This window comes from Protopterus annectens, chromosome 9.part0, assembly GCF_019279795.1.
Source record: "Protopterus annectens isolate FY-2018-M chromosome 9.part0, PAN1.0, whole genome shotgun sequence".
Taxonomy (NCBI): Eukaryota; Metazoa; Chordata; order Ceratodontiformes; family Protopteridae; genus Protopterus; species Protopterus annectens.
This window is the reverse complement of record NC_056743.1, coordinates 1328990980-1329013352: the sequence shown is the minus strand read 5'-3', so window position 1 is coordinate 1329013352 and position 22373 is coordinate 1328990980. Positions and strand designations below refer to the sequence as shown.

Genomic DNA, 22373 nt, shown 5'->3' with positions numbered 1-22373 from the left:
ATATTAAGGCCAATGCCCATTCCTTGTGCCCCCCCAACCTGCTCCTCATACCATCCAGATTCGATTCATCACTATGTTCTTGTTTTTTTTTTCAGTTTGTCTCTTAGTTTTCTCCTCTATCCTTTTTAAGAAATCCTAACCAGCCAAGACTCCACTATGATTCTGGATGAAGTAACTGAATTATGTTGGGGGTCTGGGGTTCTAGACCCCAAGAAGAAATGGAGTTCTAGATGTTCTGGCATGCATCTTAACAGCTTTTTGTAATTGCTTTTTCATCCAGTGATGGCAAAAACAAAAATCATAAGTAAGGAAAGGATTTCAGTCCCCCCCCAGGACAAATTCAAGGACAAATTATTTGTATATAAAGCTTAATGTGTAAAGCAACAATAAACAGAGATGACAAATACTTGCAAGGCTATCTGGGAACAGTGAATGCCTCTCTACTCCTCCAGACAAGATAGTCACTTTCTTTGTGCCCCCCTGGTGTTAGATTGAAATGGAAGTATAATCACAAATGGGCACAAACATAAATTATACACCTGAGGATCTCTGGGAGGAAATAAGCGTGCACATAGATAGGGAATATCTCTCAACCTCTTAGCTGAAAAGTCAAGGTGAAATATAAGCAATTGGGAACAAAGGTATTAAAGCAGAGACAAGTGTGGCCCTTTACTTACACAGAACAACTGGCTTTGTGTTAGCATTCTGTATTTGAAGGCTATTAGGTCTGAAATTATTCACTGCCTGCAATCCTTATTGATTTTTCAAAAAAAAAAAAAATATTACAAGGAAGATTCAAAAATATGATGTAAAATCTGACATTTTGCAAAATCCGTGACAGTTGAGAACAACTATGCCCCCTAACACATACATATAAGCATATATAAAAACACACACACAATCAATTAAAGCTACTTGTATGACTCTACATCACAGAACTTTGATTGTGATCAAATGAATGGTGTTCAGTACACTGTAACCCCCCCCCACACACACACACACACACACACACACACACACACACACACACACACACACACACACACACACACACACACACACACACCTCTTAACCTCTTAGTTCAAGAATCAATGACAAAGCTAAAACAATAGTAGATGAAGTACCAGAAATCAAGAACAGATATAACTCTAATTTACTTAGTTATTAAAACAATGGGCTTTGCATCAGCATGTTTTTGCATTTTTCCCCCCTGAATGCTAAGTCTAACACTGAAATGTTTGTCATTATTTATTAACCAGTCCTCATTAGCTTCCAGACAAACATGGCTGCCTACACACACACACACACACACACACACACACACACACACACACACACACACACACACACACACACACACACACACACTACAAAAAACAGACTGTAACATCGAGCACAGAAAAGACATTCTGCAAAATCAGGTGCAGCATACCTCTACGTCTTAGCACAAGAATTTGAGGACGCCAAAATAATTGGGGCAAGGCCCCAAAATAGGGACAATGTTTAAATATTGCTGTTATGGACTTAGCTGATAGAAGAACATGTTTTGTATTAGCATGCAATTTCTGAAGGATATGAAGTCTCAAACTGTCATTATTTAGTGACTTCAGTAGTCCTCACTGATTTGAGAAACAGATTAAAGCACTGAGGCAAAAGTCTGGGAATTCTGTAAAATTCTGGACAGGTAAGAGATGTGTTTTATACATGAGTGAACGTACACACACACACACACACACACACACACACACACACACACACACACACACACACACACAATTAAATGAATGCATAAATATGTGGTTCTCATAAAATACACATTAACTCACATTCTCCAACTTTTCAAAGCATTGAATGCCTAATTTAAATGTCCCTAATCTGGCAGCAGTCATTCCTTGTTAATACATAAACAGGCAAATAAATGCAGACAAACAAATAATAAATAAAATGTTCCTTCCTTGTAAATACAAGTCAATGTCTACTTTGTCCTTTCCTTTTTCCTCAGGATGCCTTGATCACCCTAGGCAGCCTGAACCAATACAAAGTAGCTCTCGCTTGTTCATACAGCAACCTAGCCTGCCTACTCTAAAGCGGCATTTCACCACTTCAGAATTCAGGAAGACAGGTGATAACACAAGGCTGGTTTTCAAATCAGCCATGCTGAGAAGCCATAGATATATTTATATAATACGGTTGCCCTTCAAAACATCTAAAATCATAACATCTAAAACCCATAACATCGAATTTCATAACCTCTAAAATGTGCGTTACATCGAACACTACAAATCACATGAAAATAACATCCCCAACATCCCCACCACATATAACAACACCAAACTAACAAACATACTTTTTCCTACATTTCTGCAGGGGGACAAGACCCCTGCACCCCCCATCCCACCCCGTAAATTAAATATACCAACTCCGAGATCACACTACACTGGGAAAAAGTTAATTTCTTAACCCCACTGTATCGCGATCACCATAAAGAATGTACACATAATGTCTATATTACTTGTATGGCCTATAAACACATACAGAGTGGCAAAATAAACACTATATAAATGGTTTAAATTCCTACACTATATAAATAAAAACTACAACATCTCCTAGTGATACCATAAGATTAGCAGATTAAACTATAACGTTTACTGGTTTGATGATACACTATTATATATTATACATTTTAGATGTTATGAAATTCGATGTTATGGGTTTTAGTTGTTATGGATTTTAGATGTTATAGGTTCATAGGTTGATACTAGGCTATCTGCCCTAGGGCATTTATAAGCCTAGCCAGATTGTGTTTGGCTTTCGCCACCCTTTTAGATTAGTTGACTGTGCCTCTGTATAGTAGGTCACAGAAGGTAGCCCTTTTAAGGTTAGTTTACTGTACCTCTGTCAAGCAGGGACACAGAAGAGATCCCAGGGGTAAACTTATGATCTCCCATCCACTCGCCAAGATTTCTCTTGAAGAGGGTCAGTGAGGGGCTCTGCCTAACATGGATTGGGATTTTGTTCCAGAGTGAGGGGAGCCTCTGAGATATGAATCTGTCCCTCCAGCATGTGCCATTTATTTCTGTGCTGAGGTTCAAGTCCCTGGAGCATGTAGCTCTAAGGGATTTGGATTTACTGAGGTGAAGCATGTCCATTAATTCTGGGTTGGACATGGCTTTATACGTCAGACACAGATTGCCTCTGAGTAGGCGGTACGCAACTGACTAGAGCTGGAGTTTCTTTAGCCGAGCTGCATAGTGCATCTGTTTGAGCCCCTTGATCCTCTTGGTGAGGTACTTTTGGGTTCTTTCCAGTTGCTGCAGGTGTCGGGTAAGGTACATCCCAAATGGGGCATTGTATTCAATTATGGGCCTGATAAGTGATGAGTAGAGGGGCACAATGACCTCGCTTGATCTAGATGTGAATCCTTTCATGATAAGGTGGGCTATATAGAAGGTCTTTCTAACCACTTTGGCAACGTGATTGTCAAAGGAGAGATTGCTATCTACTTGGGTCCCCAAGTCCCTAATTATTTCTTCCATACTTAATGGATTACCACCTATGTGGTAATTTGTGGGCACTTTGTTTTTCCCAAAGGGGATGACTATGCACTTTTTGGCATTTAGCTTTAGGCCATGGCTCTGGCACCAGTTATCCGTCTCTGTGAGACCCTTTTGGAGGATGCTTGTGTCAGCCAGAGAGTCGATTACGGCACCCAGTTTGCAGTCATCTGCGAACTTGGTCAGCCATAGTTCACCCATGTTAGCCTGTACCTCTAGAAATATATACTGAACAAGAGAGGTCCCAGGACTGAGCCTTGTGAAACGCCACTTGTAACTGGTTTAGAGTCTGACATGGCACCTGCTATTCTGACCATGTGGGTTCTATCCCTGTGCCAGTTTGCAACCCATCTTGTGACATAGGGATTGATATTTAAGCTGCTGAGCTTATTTATGATGCCCGAGTGGGGTATTGTGTCAAAGGCTTTTGCGAGGTCTGGGTAGGCTGTGTGGACTACCTTCCCTTCATCAATGGCTTTGGTAACTGTTGCAAAGAAGTCAACCAGGTTCAAGAGGCAAGATCTGCCCTTAACAAAGCTGAATTGGGTAGGATCCAGTATCTGGAGGTTCCCAATGTCTTTGTTTATGATTTCCATGATGATACGCTCCATAGCTTTGCAGACCAGGCTAGTCAGGCTTATAGGGCGATAGTTTCTGGGGTCTGTTGTGGCACCACCTTTGTGGAGTGAGACCACTGTTGCTGTATGCCATTCCTTGGGTACATATCCTGTAGTAAGGCTGAGATTGAACAGTGACTTTATATGAGGGTTTCGTTCTTCTTGGAGCTTGTGTAAGATGCATACCGGGACACCGTCTGATCCCATTGATGCTGTGTTTTTTGCTTTGGAGAGGGCAGCTCTCACCTGTGCATCTGTGATCTCAGGAAGGCTACACTCTGTTGGGATAGACATTTGCTCTTTTGGGGGGGGGGGACGTTGCACTAAACCTTTCTGCCAGGATGTTGGCAATGTCTGTGGGTTCAGTGTATTTTTTGTCATTTTGCACTAACTCAGAGCATATCTGGGAGTTGCCTCCCAGGTTTCTGACATAACTAAAGAAGGCCTTGTGATTATCTTTAGTGTCTTGCGCAATTTTTCTTTTGAAGCTGGCCTTAGATGATTTTATGAGGGATCGCAGTTTCTTGCTAGTACTGATCAGAGACACCTTCCATTTTTGGGATTTTGCTCTATCATGTAGTAGCTTTCTCCTTCTGTTGTATAGCTTATTTATGGCCGGGGTCTACCAGACAGGTCTCCTGCCTTTGGAGTAGTGAGTCTTGGTTTTATTTGGGATAGCATGCTCCATGCATTCCTGTAGGTATCCATAGAATGCTTTTGTAAAGGATTCTGCATTTTGGGCCGTATTTTCCACTGGCCCGGGGGCTTTGAAGGATTCCACCTCGGTTTTGAGAAGTGTGAAGTTTGCTTTTGAGAAGTTCTTCACTGTGGTTTCCTTGGCAAGGGGTGGGGATGGAATATCGATGTCCAGTGAGATTAGTTTATGGTCTGATCTTACCAATGAGGGGTATACCTCTGGTGTGGAACATAGAGACCCCATGTTGGTGATGACCAGATCCAATATTTTCCCCTCTTGTGGGAGTGGTGACCAGTTGTTCCATAGCATTTGAGTTTATAAATTCTAGGAAACATTGGGCGAGGGTGTTTGAGCTTGAGTAGTTTTCCCAATCAATGTTTGGGTAGTTGAAGTCACCCAATATAATGGTGTTTGGAGAGACCTTCATATTCTCCAGTGTTCTCAGGAAAGTCAAGTGAGGTTCCTGTGTTTGGGAGGGTGGTCTGTAGCAGGCAACAAACTGAAAGGCAGTTTTGCCCACTGTTAGTTGCACATGGATGTTCTCTGATGCTTCGTGCAGTGCCACTAACCTGGAGGTGTGGGTATCTTTGATAAATATGGATACTCCCCCTCCTTTTGTGGTTTGGTCCGAGTTTTGGGGCTGGAAAACATGGTATGAAGTATAACCTGTTAGTGCTGGGGTGCTCTTGGGAGCCTTGAACCAGGTTTCTGTTACTGCATAGATATTGATATTCTCCATACTGAGGAGAGTCTCGAGTGCGTGCATCTTGAGGTTTAGACTTCTGGCGTTGAGCAGCATTACCCTTAGTTTTTTTTTTCTTTGTGTTGTCTATGGAGGTGGGTTTGTCTTTTGAGCCTTGCCTAAAAAAGGCACTATGGGGGAGGCAAGAGCCTTTGCCAGTATTCGAAAACCCAGGGCTGACAAGTGCAAGCCTTCCCTAGCAAAGCAACGTGGCTTGTCGAGCATGTCATCCCAGGCTGACAGACACTGGATCCCCTTTGAATTACACCAATAATTTAGCCAATTGTTAAAATTGATCATTTTGTCTTTATACTGTGGCATCATTCTTGGTGAGGGTAAGATGCTACTCAAGGTCAGGGTCATACCGGCCTGGGCTACATGATCAAAGTGCTCCACTATCTTTTTTCATGTAGTCCAGGGAGGTACGTCTCAGGTCATTCACACCAGCATGGACAATGACGGAGTCATATTTGTACTTGCTTTGGAGTGACCTGAGTGCTTGTGTTATGTGGCGGATCCTGGCACCCGACAGGAAGCTTACAGTGACCTTCACCTTGTTCAGCCTGGTGAGTGGGATGCCAGTGTGTCTGACAATAGAGTCACCTATTACAAGTGTATTAGGTGTGTTGTTTAGCCTTAAGGGCTGTGGCTGTGCGGCACACTGACTTTGTGAGCTATGTGGGTATTGTTTTGTGGTAGGGGTTGCTTGGATGTCTGCTTTGGAGGTCTCTGCTGCTTAGGCAGATTTTTATTTAGAGTCTCCAAGTATGTTTTTGTGTGTTTATGTGTTTGGTTTGCTGATGCGATAGGTCTATGTGAGATTGGATTTGTGGTGTGTGTGGTTACCTTCTCCTCCTGACAGGCTGTGCCAGTACTGGGTTGAGAGAGCTTAGCCTCCAGTTTGGCTATATAGTTGCATCTCTCACATATATTTGAGCTTGTTGGGAGGAGGAGGGGGTTGTCTGTATACATAAGGCAGTTGTAACATTGCCTCAAGATTCCCAGATTCACCAGCTGGACTGGAGAGTAAACCCGAAACTGACCTTTGAACATGCCTGAATAATATAGGGAACTACTTATTGACTGGTTAGAAAGAACCAATAGGGAGCAAGTGCTTAAAAGGAGTATAGGAGGATGTAGTGCTTAAGTTTATTAGTGTTTACCTATGAGATTACTTGTATGAGCAAGTGCAGGGCTTTAGAATGAAAATAGAGTGCTTATTTTGAGATTTAGAGCAGTTCTAAGGGAAAAAGTGAAGAGCAGACTTTGTGGAGCTGGGAATAGTTTAAACCTGTTTAAGGGGCGCTGCCCAACGCTGCTCTGTGCACAAGACTGCACAAAAACAGTTGCAGGGTTTTAAGAGAGAAAGATCAAGGAGTTTGGAATTGACCCAAAATGGCCAATAAAACTACAGCTTCTAGGTAGTAACCACTCCTACAGGGACAGGTAGGCTGCTCAGTGTTAACCACTGCCACTAGTGAGCACAGAGACTTCCCTTTAGCCCAAGCAAGCACTGGCTTCCAAGAAACTTACAAACAGTTCAGAACAGCAAATCTGTAACTGGTCTCGATGTTTTGATTTTAGATGTTATGAGTTTTAGATGTTTTGAAGGGGAACTATATATATATATATATATATATATATATATATATATATATATATATATATATATATATATATATATATATATATACATATATAGAGTATGTGTTATTCTGCTTGCTAGTATTGTTGCAAAGGTTTGCTAATTATGGTTTGATGATGGGTGAGACGGATCTTTTCCTTCATTAGGAATTACTGGTAATACCACTTCCCTCCATGAGTGGGGTATTTCCTTTGTGCTTAATACTGTGTTAAGTAATCCCAACTTTTCTGAAGTTTTTCTCTCCCATTTTCTAAACTTATATAAGAAGCCCATCACTTCCCAAGGGTTTGCCCCACGGCTTTTTTTTCTTACAACTAGCCAGTTTTCTAGTTTCAGCACTCAAATCTGTTTCTTTGATCTCAGCACTTGTTCAGGAATAAAAAAAAAAAAAAAAAAAAATTTCATCTGCTTTTACTGTACTTGTGTTTTTACCTACTTCTTTTTACTTTTGCATCATCTTAAAATACTCAATTGTATTTATTACTGCTTGGTGTAACTCATTCTAAGCCTTTTGGTTTAAACACTTGGGCTTCGGACCAGTTAGTTGTTTTGCACTGAGAGGGTTTGTGGTCTGCACTGTTGTGGCAGAACAGGTAGCTTACATCCTTCTAGGTTGAGAACTGCTGATTGAGGGCTCAGTGTCTGTTATTCTAAAAGTGTATTAATTCTGGTTTAAGCACTTGGGCTTTCAAGCCAGTTATTTTACATTAAGAGGGTTCGTGGTCTGCACTCTTGTGGGAGGAGAGGCTGGACTCTGCCCTTCTGAGCTGGGAATTTCTGGTTAAAGGCTTATAGTGCATGCATATCTGAACTGTTTCTTACTGAAGTTGGTGCGCCTTGTTTGCTGTGGCATAGACTGGATTCGGGCCTGCTGGATCTAGCTTTGTTTGTGTAACTTGAGCACTAATCCAGACATTCTCTAAAGTATTCAATGGTATTTATTACTGCTTGGTTGTAACTTGATTAAAGTGTAGCTATCGTTCAAGTCTTTTGGATTAAGCACTTGGGCTTCAGACCAGCTGTTTTACATTAGGAAGGTTTGTGGCAAGCACTGTGGTGGCAGGACAGGTAGCTTTCATCCTTCTAAGTTGGGAACTGCTGATTGAGAGCCCAGTGTCCAAGTGTATTAGTTCTGGTTTAGGCACTTGGGCTTCAGGCCAGTTATTTTACATTAAGAAGGTTCGTGGTCTGCACTCTTGTGGGAGAAGAGGCTGGACTCTGCCCTTCTGAGCTGGGAATTTCTGGTTAAAGGTTTATAGTGCCTGAATATTTGAACTGTATCTTACTGAAATTGGTTCACCTTGTTTGCTCTAGCATAGACTAGATCCAGGCCTGCTGAATCTAGCTTTGTTTATATGCTTGTTGTTTGTTTGCTTGTTATTTCCCTGGAAGCTAATTCCACCTAATAATGAACTTCTCAGTGCTTCTGTGGATCACTAGTGATATCTGCATTGCTTACTGTACTTATTTCCTTGTTTCACTTGAAAGAAAGTTACTGTTTGTCGCTTTTGCATTTAGTTACTTGTAACACATTGCACTCAAGTTACCTGGCACTTGCTCACTAAAGCAATTATATAAGTCAGCACTAAAATTAAAAGCACTACACCCTCACTCCCCACTGGCCCTTGTTTTCAATTAAGGATTTCCCAATATTATTCTAGCATGTCCAAAGGTCAGTTGTCAATCTCCTCTCCGTCCAGCTGGTGAATCTGGGAATCTTGAGGCAATGTTATAACTGCCTCATGTACACAGACAACCCTCTCCTCCTCCCACATAACACAAATACTTCATGGGAGATGCAGCTATTTAGCCAAACTGGAGGCTGAGCTCTCTCAACTCAGGACTGGCAAGACCAGACAGGAGGAGAAGGCAACTACACACACCAAAAACCAGCCTCACATAATGCTACCACTCCACTGAATCAAACACATAAACACACAAAGACATACTGAGGCTCTGAGTAAAAATTTACCTAAACAGCAGAGGCCTCCAAAGCAGACACCCAAACAACTGCTACCTCAAGACACCCCACAAGCAACACATAAACCACAAAAGCAGTGTGCAAAGCAGTCACAGCCCTTAAGGCCAAATACAACACCAAACATACTTGTCATAGGTGACTCCATAGTCAGACACACTGACGTCCCACTCACCAGGCTAAACAAGGAGAGGGTCACAGTAAGCTGTCTATCGGGCGCTAGAATCCGCCACATAACACAAGCACTGGTCACTCCACGGCAAGTACAAATATGACACAGTCATTGTCCATGCTGGTGTGAACGACCTGAGACGCACTCCCTGGACTACATGAAATGAGACATAGAGGAGCTCTCTGATTATGTAGCCCAGGCAGGTATGACCCTAACCCTGAGCAGTATCCTTCCTTCACCAAGAATGATGCCACAATATAGAGACAAGATGATCAGCTTTAACAATTGGCTTAATGTCTGGTGTCATTCAAAGGGGATCCAGTGTCTGTCTGCCTGGGATGACATGCTTGACAAGCCATGCTGCTTCTCAAGGGACGGCTTGCACCTGTCACCCCTGGGATTCCGGATATTGGCTAAGGCTCTTGCCACCCCATAGTGCCTTTTTTAGGCAAGGCTCAAATTCTAAACCTACCACCCTAGAAAACAAAAATGGGAAGAAACTGAGGGTAATGCTGCTCAATGCCAGAAGTCTAAATCTCAAAATGCACGCACTCGAGGCCCTTCTCAGTATGGAGAACATCGATGTCTGTGCTGTAACTGAAACCTGGTTCAAGGCTCCTGAGAGCACCCCGCACTATTAGGTTTTACCTCATATCATGCTCCGCCCCAAAACCCGGACCACACCACAAAAGGAGGGGTGTATCCATATTCATAAAGGATACCCACACCTCTAGGTTGGTGGCAACGCATCGAAGCTCGAAACCATCCAGGTGCAACTAACCATAGGCAAACTGCTCTACAAATTGTAGCATGCTACAGGCCACCCTCTCAAACTCAGGAACCCCACACAGCCTTCCTGAAGACACTGGAGGGTATAAATGTATCTCCAAACACCATCATATTGGGTGACTTCAACTACCCGAATATAGACTGGGAACATTACTCAAGCCCCAACTTTCTAGCCCAATGGTTCCTGGAGTTCATAAATTCAAATGCCATGGAACAGCTAGTCACTGTTCCCACAAGAGGAGAAAATATACTAGATCTCATTGTCACAAACATGGGGACAAAATGCTCCACACCGAAGTATATCCCTCATTGGTGAGATCTGATCATAAACTAATCTCACTGGAAATCCACATCCCGCCCCACCCCAAACAAAAAGACCATAGTGAAGAACTTCTAAAGCAAACTTCACACTACTCAAGACTGGTGTGGTATCCTTCAAGGCCCCTGAGCCAGAGGAAACCACAACCCAAGCTGCGGAAGCCCTTACAAATGCCTTCTATGAACACCTCCAGGACTGCATGGATCAGGCAATCCCAAATAAAACCAAGACTCTTTCCACAAAGGGCAAACGTCCAGTCTGGTGGACCCCAGCCATTAACAAACTTTACAATAAGAGGAGAAAGCTATTACATGATAGAACAAAATCCATAAAAGGGAAGTCACCCCTGATCATTATTAGTAAAAATACGAGCACTCATAAAATCAACTAAGGCCAATTTTGAGAGAAAAATTGCCATGGATTCAAAGGACAATCATAAGGCCTTTTTCAGCTATGTTAGGAACCTGGGTGGAAACTCCCAGATATGCTCAGAATTAGTCCAAAATGATACAAAAATCACTGAACCCACAGACATTGCCAACATACTGGCAGACAGGTTCAGTGCAAACTTCACCCTCTCCCCTAAAGGAGAGATAACTATCCCAGCCGAAAGTGTAGCCTCCCGGACATCTCAAATGCGCAGGTGAAAGCTGCTCTCTAAAGCTAAAAACACAGCATCAATGGGACCGGATGGTGTCCCCGGCTGTGTGCTACACGAAGCTAAATGAGGAATTAAACCCGCACATAAGGCAGCTGTTTAATCTCAGCCTTACCACAGGATACGTGCCCAAGGAGTGGCGTACGGCAACTGTGGTCCCACTCCACAAAGGCGGTGCCTCTACGGACCCTGGTAATTACCGCCCCATAAGCTTAACAAGTCTAGTCTGCAAAGCTATGGAGAGGATCATAATGGAGCTCATAAACAAAGATATAGGGGACTTGCAGACATTGGACCCGACCCAGTTTGCTTTGTCAAGGGAAGATCATGCCTTTTGAACTTGGTCGACTTCTTGAAACAGTCACCAAGGCCATTGATGAGGAAAGGCAGTCCATACAGCCTACCTTGACCTTGCAAAGGCTTTCACACAATACCCCACTGGTATTGTAGAAAAACTTACCAGCTTAAATGTAAACCCATATGTCACAAGATGGGTTGCAAACTGGCTTAAGGACAGAACCCACAGGGTTAGAGTTGCTGGCGCTGTGTCAGATTCCAAGCCGGTCACAAGTGGTGTCGCACAGGGCTCGGTCCTTGGTCCCCTATTGTTTGGCATCTACCTCTCAGAAGTACAGGCCAACATGGGAGGACTTTGGCTGACAAAGTTTGCAGGCGACTGCAAACTGGGCCATAGTGGAAAGTGCATCGGACACGGATATCCTTCAGAAGGGACTCACGGAAACAGATAGCTGGTGCCAGAGCCATGGCCTGAAGTTAAACGCCAAAAATGTATAGTCATACCCTTCGGGAAAAACAAGGTAACCCCAAGCTACCATATAGGTGGCAATCCACTAAGCACAGAAGAGGTTATCAGGGACCTGGGGACCCAGGTTGACAGTGGCCTTTCTTTTGACACTCACATTGCTAAAGTGGTTAGAAAGACCTTCTACATTGCCCACCTGATCATGAAGGGATTCACATCCAGATCTAGTGAGGTCATTGTTCCCTGTACTCTTCACTTATCAGACCAATGATCGAGTACAATGCCCCATTCGGGATGTATCTCACCCGACATCTGCAGCAATTGAGAGACCCCAAAAGTTCCTCACCAAAAGGATAAAAGGACTCCAAAATCTGTCATATGCTGCCAGATTGAAGAAACTCCAGCTCTATTCAGTCGCATACCGTCTGCTCAGAGGTGACATGTGCCTGACATACAAGGCCATGTCCAACCCGGAATTAATGGACATGCTCCACCTCAAAAAATCCAAATCCACCAAAACCACTAGAGCAAGCGACTTAAACCTTAGTACGGCTATAAATAGGACGTGCTGGAGGGATAGATTTATCACTCAGAGACTCCCTATGCTGTGGAATAGAATCCCGGTCCATGTGAGGCAGAGCACCTCGCTGACTCTGTTCAAGAGAAATCTAGACCTGTGGATGGGAGATCGTAGGTTTACCCCGGGAATCATATCTGTGTCACTGCTGGACAGAGGCACAACAAACTAATGGGCACAGTGTTTTTTCATATAAGGGGTGGCGTAAGCCACAAAAAGTTGGGCTAGGCTTATAAATGCCTTAGGGCAGATAGCCTAGTATAAACCTATGAACCTATGAACCTTGCTGTCTCGCACGTGAATGAATTTCCTGCTCTGTTATGGGTCTGATTAAACTATCTGCTGTCTCCTATGAAAGTGTCTTAACCTGTAAATCTAGTAAAAATGCATCTAGTTGTAATTTCCAGTCATCATTTTCCTCTTGCTAAGAGTATAATTTTTCAAAGTACTCCTGAAATACCTCCCCTATTATCGATCATTTATTATATGGTCTGTCCTTGTATACCTGATTTTTATAATCTGACTTAACTTTCTGTTGATGTAATCTTGACAGTATTTTTAGTAGTCATGGGGTACTAGAGATACACTAGAGCTTTATTGCTGCTCGCCCCTTTATTACCTCCTCCTCATAATATTTTTCACATTTTGTACTAGTCCTTTTAATTCTTGTCTCTGTTTTATTTGTTTCATTACCCATTTGTTACAGTTCTTGCATTCTTTCTGATTTTTGTCTGCCACCGTCTCTTCTCATCCCATTATCTGTTTTCTTGTTCTTTAAAGTATTTGTAATGCTTTCTCCCCAGCTCCCACTGTTTTGTATTATTTCTTTGTTGTCACCCTTCTTTTTGTATCATTGTTATAGGAGTTTCAACAGGTGTGCCTTTAGCTTTGTTGCATATAGTAGTAATTGTCCAGTGTCTTGCTAGCCTAATTGATGTAGGAGATGACAGTCTACCTTCCACTGGGGCATGATCAGATGATATTCTAGGATATGTTTCTATCCACTCTACTAAATACTTGTGTTCTCTTGAGATCTAGAACCTATCTATCCTAGTTGATCATATTTCCCAGAGGAAAAAATACTGCCTATTTCCTGTATTAACCCATGTCTAACCAAGCATGTGTGTTATTTCCTCTGTTTTAGTTCTTGAGGGTATACATACATTTTCCAGTGTGAGTTGCTTTCCTTCCGAGTTGCCGCTTACCAATATGTATCTACTCTATTTATCTATCCTATATCTAAGTGAAGACCCTTCTTAAAGTGTTATAACTCCCCTTGTCTTTTCTTCGAATGCCTCCACATAAAATCCATACCCCCCACTTTGATATAAAATTGTCACATTCTTCTACCTTTAGGTGAATCTCCAGCCATGCTTCCTTTTTTGAAGGAATTGAAATGTTTTTAATCTTATTGTCGTCTACTAAACCATTTATGTTCCATGTTAACATGACTATTCCCATATCGGTGCTGCAATTATATTTCCTTCTTTTCTAGCCTGGCTTTCTTCCCCCTCTGGTTTCTCCTCTGTTATCATATTACCTTGCCCATTCCCCTTCTTTGCTTGCTCTTTATATGGTGTTTTTATTTATTTATTTTTATGCTGCTTAGAAAAAACAAAGCTAGTGTTTAACCATCCCACAGATGAGCACTTGGATAAAAAAAACTCACAATGTACTTTAAAACATTTACATGTCACTTTCCTTCCCCTAGTCTCTGAGATGCTGCTGTAACAGTACTAATATGCCATCTCAAACATGCAAACAAGCATTCCCCCTGATAATATATTTTCTCCTAAGAACTCACTCCTACAACCCTTCCTTTTTTTCCTTGCCTTCTTTTTCCATGAGCAGTTTCTTTCTCCATTTGCCCCCTTTCCAGTCTCTTTTTTACCTATTCCTTTTACCTTGTGTTGCCTTGAATTAAATTGTGTTTAACTTCCTGTAGAATTCTGTTTTTTTACCTTGTTTCTGCTTGACTTCGCTTGCCATGCATAACTACTTGTATGCTCTTCATTATGGGCTCATTTGTGATTTTACTCTCCTTGCCACTTTATTTCAAAATTGCCCCATTTGTTCCCCCAAATCCCACCTAACTTTTTAAACTTGTATTGCTTTTATCTTTGTTTCCTTCTGTGACTGATCACTTTTTAGCATCGTTAGAACTTCTCTTTGTCTAAGTTTGTTCTATACTCTATTTCAGGCTATTTCTTTCTGAATTTTATTAGTAAACCCATGTGTTCTTATTTTATTTAATCAAAATTATTTATTTTTTTTGTATTACCTGACCCAGCTATACCACACATCTTTCCTCCATGCTTAACCACCCTTAACTCTTGGCCCTTAGAAGGATTATTACATTTCTCAGATCCCTAAAACAGTATGTGCAATGCTTTTTACTCACTTTTGGTCAAATTCCATGTGTAATGTGACTATTAAGTTCTGTTACTTAGAATCATTTAATCTAGGCTGGTAGGTGTTTTGATTATGCTTAATATTATAGTCTTTGCCCAATTTAATTAAACTAAAGTCTTATATCAAAGGATTAAATTATTGTCCATTTGTCTATAGACATATTTGAATATATAACTCTATTTCTTCTTTCCTCTTGCCCACTGAAACAGTCTTATTTTTGTTTCATTGGCTCTCCTCAGTAGCCCCTTCTTTGTGGTTCTTTATTTTCCTTCTTTTTGCGTGGACACGCAGTCTCTACTTGTTTTCTTCCTCTCGCATGGAGTAATGGTATTCATCTTTGCTATATTGGTTTGCCTCTGTAATTCTTTTTATTTGTTGCTCTGCTGCCTTCTGTCTCAATGCCATCTTCTGCCTGAAGACCAGGAATGGTTGTATCGACATCCTGGTTACTAGCTTACTCTTCTTTCTCATGCCTATAGCATTAGCCACCTCTTCTTCATCTGTTCTAGCGTCTTGCTGATCTGCTACTGTTTGGTATCGTTTTAATTCTGTCTGTGCTGGTTCTGGATCCATGAATGTCTTTGCCCAATGTGAGAAGAAGACCTTTAAGGCTGCAGGGTATAGCATTCTGAATCAGAGGTTTAACTGTCCTAAACAGTGGGGTGAAACAGTTCCTTTTTAATCTTGTGCCGAGAAAAATCACGGTCTGTGAAGACCCTTTGCTTTCCAGTTTGCAGTACCTTCCTCTTCTTCTGTAAGTGACTTAAGAGTTGCTCCTTCAGCTGATAGTTTCAAAAGTACAAAACTGTCAGTCAATCTGTATTGCAATCTTCCTACTGTATCCACTCTGTGGGCTCTGTCAGTTAGAATCTTATCCCAGTCCATTCACTGAATTTATGGATTATACAAGTTTGGCAGTCCCCACCTTCTAATCCTCATGCATATTTGGGATCCTTAAGTTTTCTCTTCTTTCTCTTCTTTCCAATTCCTGCATTTTACCTTCCAGTTCTTTCACAGCTTCAAGGTCAACTAATCTTTATAACATCTGCTGTTCTACTGTTTTTTATTCCCAATAATTCATCAGCATAACCAAATAGTGCTGTTTCTATGTCGTCTAGCCTTTCACATGTACTATTTGTGTAGTCTAGTAAGGTCTCCTATTCCTGTTCAGACAACTTGAGTCTCCTATTCATATTCAAACAACTTCAGATTAGAGCTTGTCCATCCTTTGTCCCAGCTTAGCCATCTGTATTCCAGATTCTGGTGGTTCCAACGTGGTGCCATTTTTGCTGTGCTTTCCTTTGGTTCTTTTCACTGGGTTTTGCATCTTTATTTGTGGTTTTATTTTCCATTTTTTTCTATCTTTTCTTGAACATTCACATTGCTGTTTGCAAGCAGTAAGTCTTTCTTGCAGGCAAAACCCTCACTTTTCTTATTAAAGGTTTGGTTTGTTAACCTTGCTGGAGAGGAGTGCTTTCCTTGCAACCTACTCACTCAGCACCATAACTGTAAGTCCAGCCTTATAGACTTTTGACAAATTTGTTAACATCCAAAGGATCATTTTGCTGATACTGTTGTAGTTTTTTCATTCCCCTAAAAAATTTTATATACCTGTCAGGAGGCACAATTACAATGGCTATTCCCTCTCAATCGCAATACCCTGAAGTGCAGGCTGGCCTGCTTTTAATATCTTAAATAATCCCAGTATGTATGGAACAGCTTACAAAGGTCAAACAGGAGGAAAAGGAGACTTTACAAAGTACAGAATCACCCTGAAGATGTGAAACAAGGAGCAGATAATCTGCAAGACAAGAATGCCTTTCGTTACTGCCACCAGGATCAGCACAGCCACCAGAATCTAAGTGGTCTAGGTAAAGGAACACTTTGGTGGTACTGACAGTCTAATATAAACTCCCCACCACTGCCTTACACTTCACAAGCACTCTGGGTGTAGAAGTTAATTCTAATGGATGGGTCCAAGATAGATAATGACTTCTTAATATTTTTGTAAATTCTGTATTCAAGTTAACATCATGAAGATACAGGCATCACTTCCAGTGTCCTCTGGGCAGGCATGGGAGGAGTAACTGAGGAGGGAACATGCAGAGGCACTGCTCTGGAATACATATGTTTAGGCCAATCATATCTAGAATTAACCTGAGGTTTCTTGTCTTTTCTACCAGCAAAAAAATTCTGGAGTAATATCCAAGTCCTGGGAAGTGCAGTGCAACCTTCAGGATTGTTCTTTTGTTGAGTAACTTTTCCACCTTCTCTTTCCTGAAGCTTCTGGCAGGGTGATGCATCTAGCTCAGACTAAAAATAAGGAATGTAAGATGAAGAATAAAACAACCTCTCCTATGATCACCCTTGCCCTCACCTCTCTTGTTATGGTGAACCAAGATGGGACATGGAGGAAGATTTTTCTCTCTGGCTACCGCAATGGTGGATAGAAGGTAGAGTAGGACAAATCAATGCTGTGGTGCACTTTAGGGGTGGCCATGGCCCCATGAACATACTAATAACCACAATCCATGCACCAGTGACCATTCTGGGGCCTAAATGGAGAAGACTGCCCTCCTGCTGCTGCAGACTGCAGCAGAATCATGGTCTCCACTGGCTGCTCTTGCAGTCTAGAAAAAATAGTGCTGTAGAGGATGCAACTTAATTCCCATATGTGAAAAGTTCTACACTTTTACATCCCCTTCAAAGAGATTTAGTTTCAGTGCCAAATAGCTTCGAGGCCCTTGAAAAAATAATGTAAAAGGTAGATCCAGAATTGCAAGTGAATTGCTATAACGGAGCCCACTAGTATATCAGCCCCATTCACAGCACTGAGTGGAAGGGAGGGGGGGTTTAGTTGACCAACTGTGGCAGCTATAGCTCCTGAAGATTTAAAGGGGTCAGGAAGTCTGTCTACATTGTATCCTGTAAGTCTCAAAGAAAATAAAGCATATGTGTTGAACAGTTCTCTGCCATCAATAGTGGGGAGCAAGCAAACAAAGCTGTGCTCACTATAAAGAGAATGAACTGCTGAGGTCTGGAGAGCTGAGTACTACCACATGTTATATACTGAAACAGTAATTTCTGATTAAATGAGTGCCCCCCACAGGAATATTTCTTAAGGTGTCTGAAAATCTGGGATACATGTTGAAAGCACGAAAGTTACAAAGTGCGAATGCTCAGATGAGCAAAAATGCCACAACTCGAAAATGTTATTGTGGGGAGCTATGCCCCCTACATCCCCTGCTAAATATATATTCCAACTCTGAGATCACACTACAGTAAAGAAAGGGCAAATATTATGATCTTCACTGTACTGCGATAAAAAAAAAACTTCAATTTGCAGCATTTTCACTCATCTGAGCATTCACACTTTGTAACTTTCGTGCTTTCAATATGTAATTGAAAATCTGATCTGCATTTTGGGCATGGACCACAGTGTCCAGGTGCTCTAAACAAGGGAGGCAACATCAACTGGAAAACCACCAGATAAACTACTCCATTACTCAATTATAGCTGTCTCTGGGTAAGAGGTTTCTGATGGCTAACACCCCCCCCCCAGCATATATTGTGAAGTGTATGCAAACTTTGGTTTGCCTAAGGGAGATAGATGAGGAGGAAGCTGTTGCTTCTTTTCTATATCCTTAGAACTAGGACCTAGACCTGATTCCAGATCTTTGTTTTTGCAGCATATTTTTGCTACTTTGGCACAGAAGAATCTGAAGCAGAACAGACATGAGATCTCATGGTAGCCTACCCACCTACCCATCTTCATTGCACAGGAAATGAAGGGTAAACCAGAAGTGATGTAGGTGGAAAACATAGTTGTACCACAATGGGAATCCAGGCTTAAATAAGTACCTTCCCAGTTTAAACAAATATTTTCATTTTGGCTGGAACTCCAAGCAAAATTTCTGCATGCTAAAGGATGCTTGAGCACCAATAAATGTGGAGGTGCTATGCACCTAGAAGGCTTCCCAGAATGCTACAGCACTGGTCCTTTAAGAGGCGCGAGCCAGAATAAAACAAAAAATATCATCTAGGTTTTAGAATGAGTAATCCAAGTAAGCCCCCCCGATGAATTGCTTTAACTGCTGAAACACCTTATAAGGCCGATACACAGAATAATACCTTTGTACATCAGTATTAGAATGTAGGTATTGTTGCCACAAACTTCTGAACTACCAGTATTTTTAACAGCTAGTGAAAGTACTAAAAACGGGCAACTGCAGTGGTGCAGTGGTTAACATTGCCACCTCACAGCAAGAGGTTCTCCTGTTTGATTCTCAGCTGGGGTGCCTTCTGTGCGGAGTCTGCATGTCCTCCCTGTGGTTGCATGGGTTTCCTCCGGGTGCTCCGGTTTCCTCCCACATCCCAAAGACATGCTATAGGTGGCTTGGATACTCTCAATTGGCCCTACATGTGAGTGTGTGCATGTGTGTGCCTTCTTTGGAAGGTTGGGCACCGGGCTGGCAACTTGGCACCGTAAAATTCCACTGCCAATCATTCTGAAGACCGTTGTTCCACTGTGGTGACCCCTAACTGGGATAAGCCAAAAGGAGATTGAGTGTAAGTACTAAAAATGGTTCCAAAATTAAAATGAAACAGTAAAGAGTTTATTCTACCAAACCCTCAAAAGGCTAAAGCAGACTACAAGATCATAATAGTGATATTGTTGCTGGTTGCTTGAAAGATTTGAGAGGCTGGTTTCTCTCAGCCAGTCAGTGTCACTTAGCTTCACCTATTTCTGTCGCTCCAAATTCTGATGGGTTTAGGCAATGCTATCATGTATTGATTGCCTCTGATTATGAAAAGAAACTGGGAAGGTTTTATATCTGTGAAAGCCAGTGGTTGTAGTCCACACAAAGTAATATAATTATGTAAAACATAACTGAGATGACCAAGGAGCTTGTCTCTCTGAAGCCGTTGTGCTACTCCTTCAGGCTGTACTGCCTTCACTAATACTTCATTTTTTTCTTTTTTTGTGATTTGCTTGTTTTTAGCTGTGCAGCTAAAAGAACAAGACAAAGACAACTGGACTCCAAATGCCAAGAAAACAGTAAAATTCAGTGCAGGACTGCCGTTATCAACCTACCACTGTGAAACAATGAAAGCATAAGCTTCGATCCAAAATCCACCCCACCCAGGCAATTTTCATACAGCCTTCTGCACAAATACATATGAAGTAGAGATACAAAATCCTATAGCCAGCATACACTCAGAGTGCTCAAAACCTTCTTAGTAACTGTTGACAAAGCCCAGTGCTATTAATTTGTAATAAACAGGAACATTATGTCACAGGATGCTATGTTAGATTCAATAACATCATTTAAAAGCAGTTTGTAAGTCACATCTCCTTAAGCCGTTTTTGTGTCCAGCGTATCACATGACCATCTGTATAATCTAATGCTCAGTGCCCAGAAATGTACTTTCATAGAACTAAAAGTCATATAACGCGATGCCGTGTTTATATCACCTTATGCCAAAACATTCTAACAACTCCTATAAACTTATGAAGTACAGTACATCTATTAGCAAATAATGTCCTACATTCACATTGTAATTCTGCACCTTCCTTTCAGCTAAATGGCAATTAACTTCAGCCTGCATAATAATGTTACTGAAGCAAATGTAATACCTTATTGTACTTAGTTGCAGTTTGTTTTTACATTCTTATCTTATTCTAATACTTTTAGTAGCTTTTCTCTCAGTGTCCATAAAGAAACTGAACATTGTGCAGTAGAGCTAACCTGCGTTAACAAAGTATAAATGCAAAAAATAAGCAAAGTTCTAAAATTTAATATCCTCATTTTTGCAGAAACTAAGAAAGGAATGAGTTCTGAACAGGTCCAAGGGAACATGGATTCGTGTGATCTCAAATGTGACCTCCAGCCTGGAATGGATGTCCAGAAACGTGGATCCTGACGTTGAAGATGACACTGGCTATGTGGTTTCACCCTGATGGCCAGTGTCAAGCACATAAGTTGCTGACTTCTAATTATCTTTACAGCAAAGCATGATGATGTGATCCCCAACTCCTTAAACAAGGAGATGAGAACATTGGAAATTAACTTGCTGTTTTAAGTAAAGGATTTTAAAAGAAAATAAAATGCTGTCAGAAATACATTTGCCTTAATGTGCTGTCATTTTTACTCTTTTTACTAATCAGCTGAATGAAAATGGATTATTTCAATGTGCAGGTTTACTCTGTCCTCAGCAGTAAAACCACACTTTATCACAGAATGTACAGTTTTGCTGCTAAAATACTTTAGGTTCACAGGTGTTTACTAGGCTAATGACCACAAGGGCCTTATTAAGCCTAGCCATGTATCCCAAATCTGACAAGTTTTGGTACCCTTGAAAAGTGTAAGCAGGGCCTTGGGAGATTAATTATTTACAACCAGAGCCCTGGGAGATTAACCATTTACAGGCTGCATGTGTCCATTAGAGACATAGGTGCCAAACAAGGGATGAATATCCTTTTCCCCATCCAGTTGTCCAAGTTACAGTTGAATTGGGTTAGGGAGAAACTCTCTTCACATAGATGGAATCTGTTCCAGAGAAGATGTAGTCTCTGGAATACATACCTCTATCCAGCAGGTCTTATTTATATCACAGGCAAGGTTTAAGTCTTTAAAAAGGGTAATTCTGGTGATGTTTGCTTTTGTAGATATGCAGAAGGTCCATCAGAGTGGAATCTGAGAATGCCTTGTATGCCAGGCAAAGATCCCCCTTCGAAAGCCTGTAGCAGACAGAATATAGGACTAGGGCTTTGAAGCAGTCTGCACAGGACATGTTACTTATTTATTCTTTTAGTGAGGAACTTCTGTGAACATTCCAATTGTTAGATATGCTTGGTTAAGTGCATACCAAAAGGGACTTTGTGACTCATTGAATTGTTTCTTCAGAAAAGTGTGAAAATATGCAGTTTCAACTTGCAGGTATGCACATATTACAGTATGGCTATATAATTTTAATATGGGTTTCCCAGTCTGCTCAGCACTAAGTCACTCCAGAAGACGCTCCCTCACTGAATATAAAACCCAAGATGGCGTGCTTTCTGTAGAATACAGGTACTTCAGTGTGTTATGAGGGCAAATGTGTTGATGTGACAGTTAAATGTTTATTTGTACAGCTTATGCAGTATTTGTATGGATGATTTATGAAATCCTGTATATCTATAATAGAAACTGTTTTAAAATAATGTGTTTTGTCACTGCATGCATTCCAATTTTGTGAGTGCTCCATTGATGTCAAGGTTCCCCAGATCCCTAACCCTTTCTTGGCTGGCACTTGCACATCCATATGCCAAATAGGTCATCTGTTACCTTTAAGAGAAGGGACATGTATGCTGCCAGTTAGGCTTAATCAGATAAAGGTGTTTTCCAGCAAAACACCATTCAACAGGTTTTCATGTTTTATAAGCAATCTCATTTGACCTCTGGGACA

At 41.4% G+C, this 22373-nt stretch overlaps 1 long non-coding RNA gene across 1 annotated transcript in view; it reads left to right on the top strand.

Annotated features, from left to right (window-relative positions):
- Window positions 1-21048, top strand: part of LOC122812053 — a 106631-nt gene extending 85583 nt beyond the window's left edge. The window contains exon 3 of the long non-coding RNA XR_006366333.1: window positions 20743-21048. This is a non-coding gene — a long non-coding RNA (uncharacterized LOC122812053). The remainder of the gene's footprint in view (window positions 1-20742) is intronic.
- The last annotated feature ends 1325 nt before the right edge of the window (window positions 21049-22373 follow it).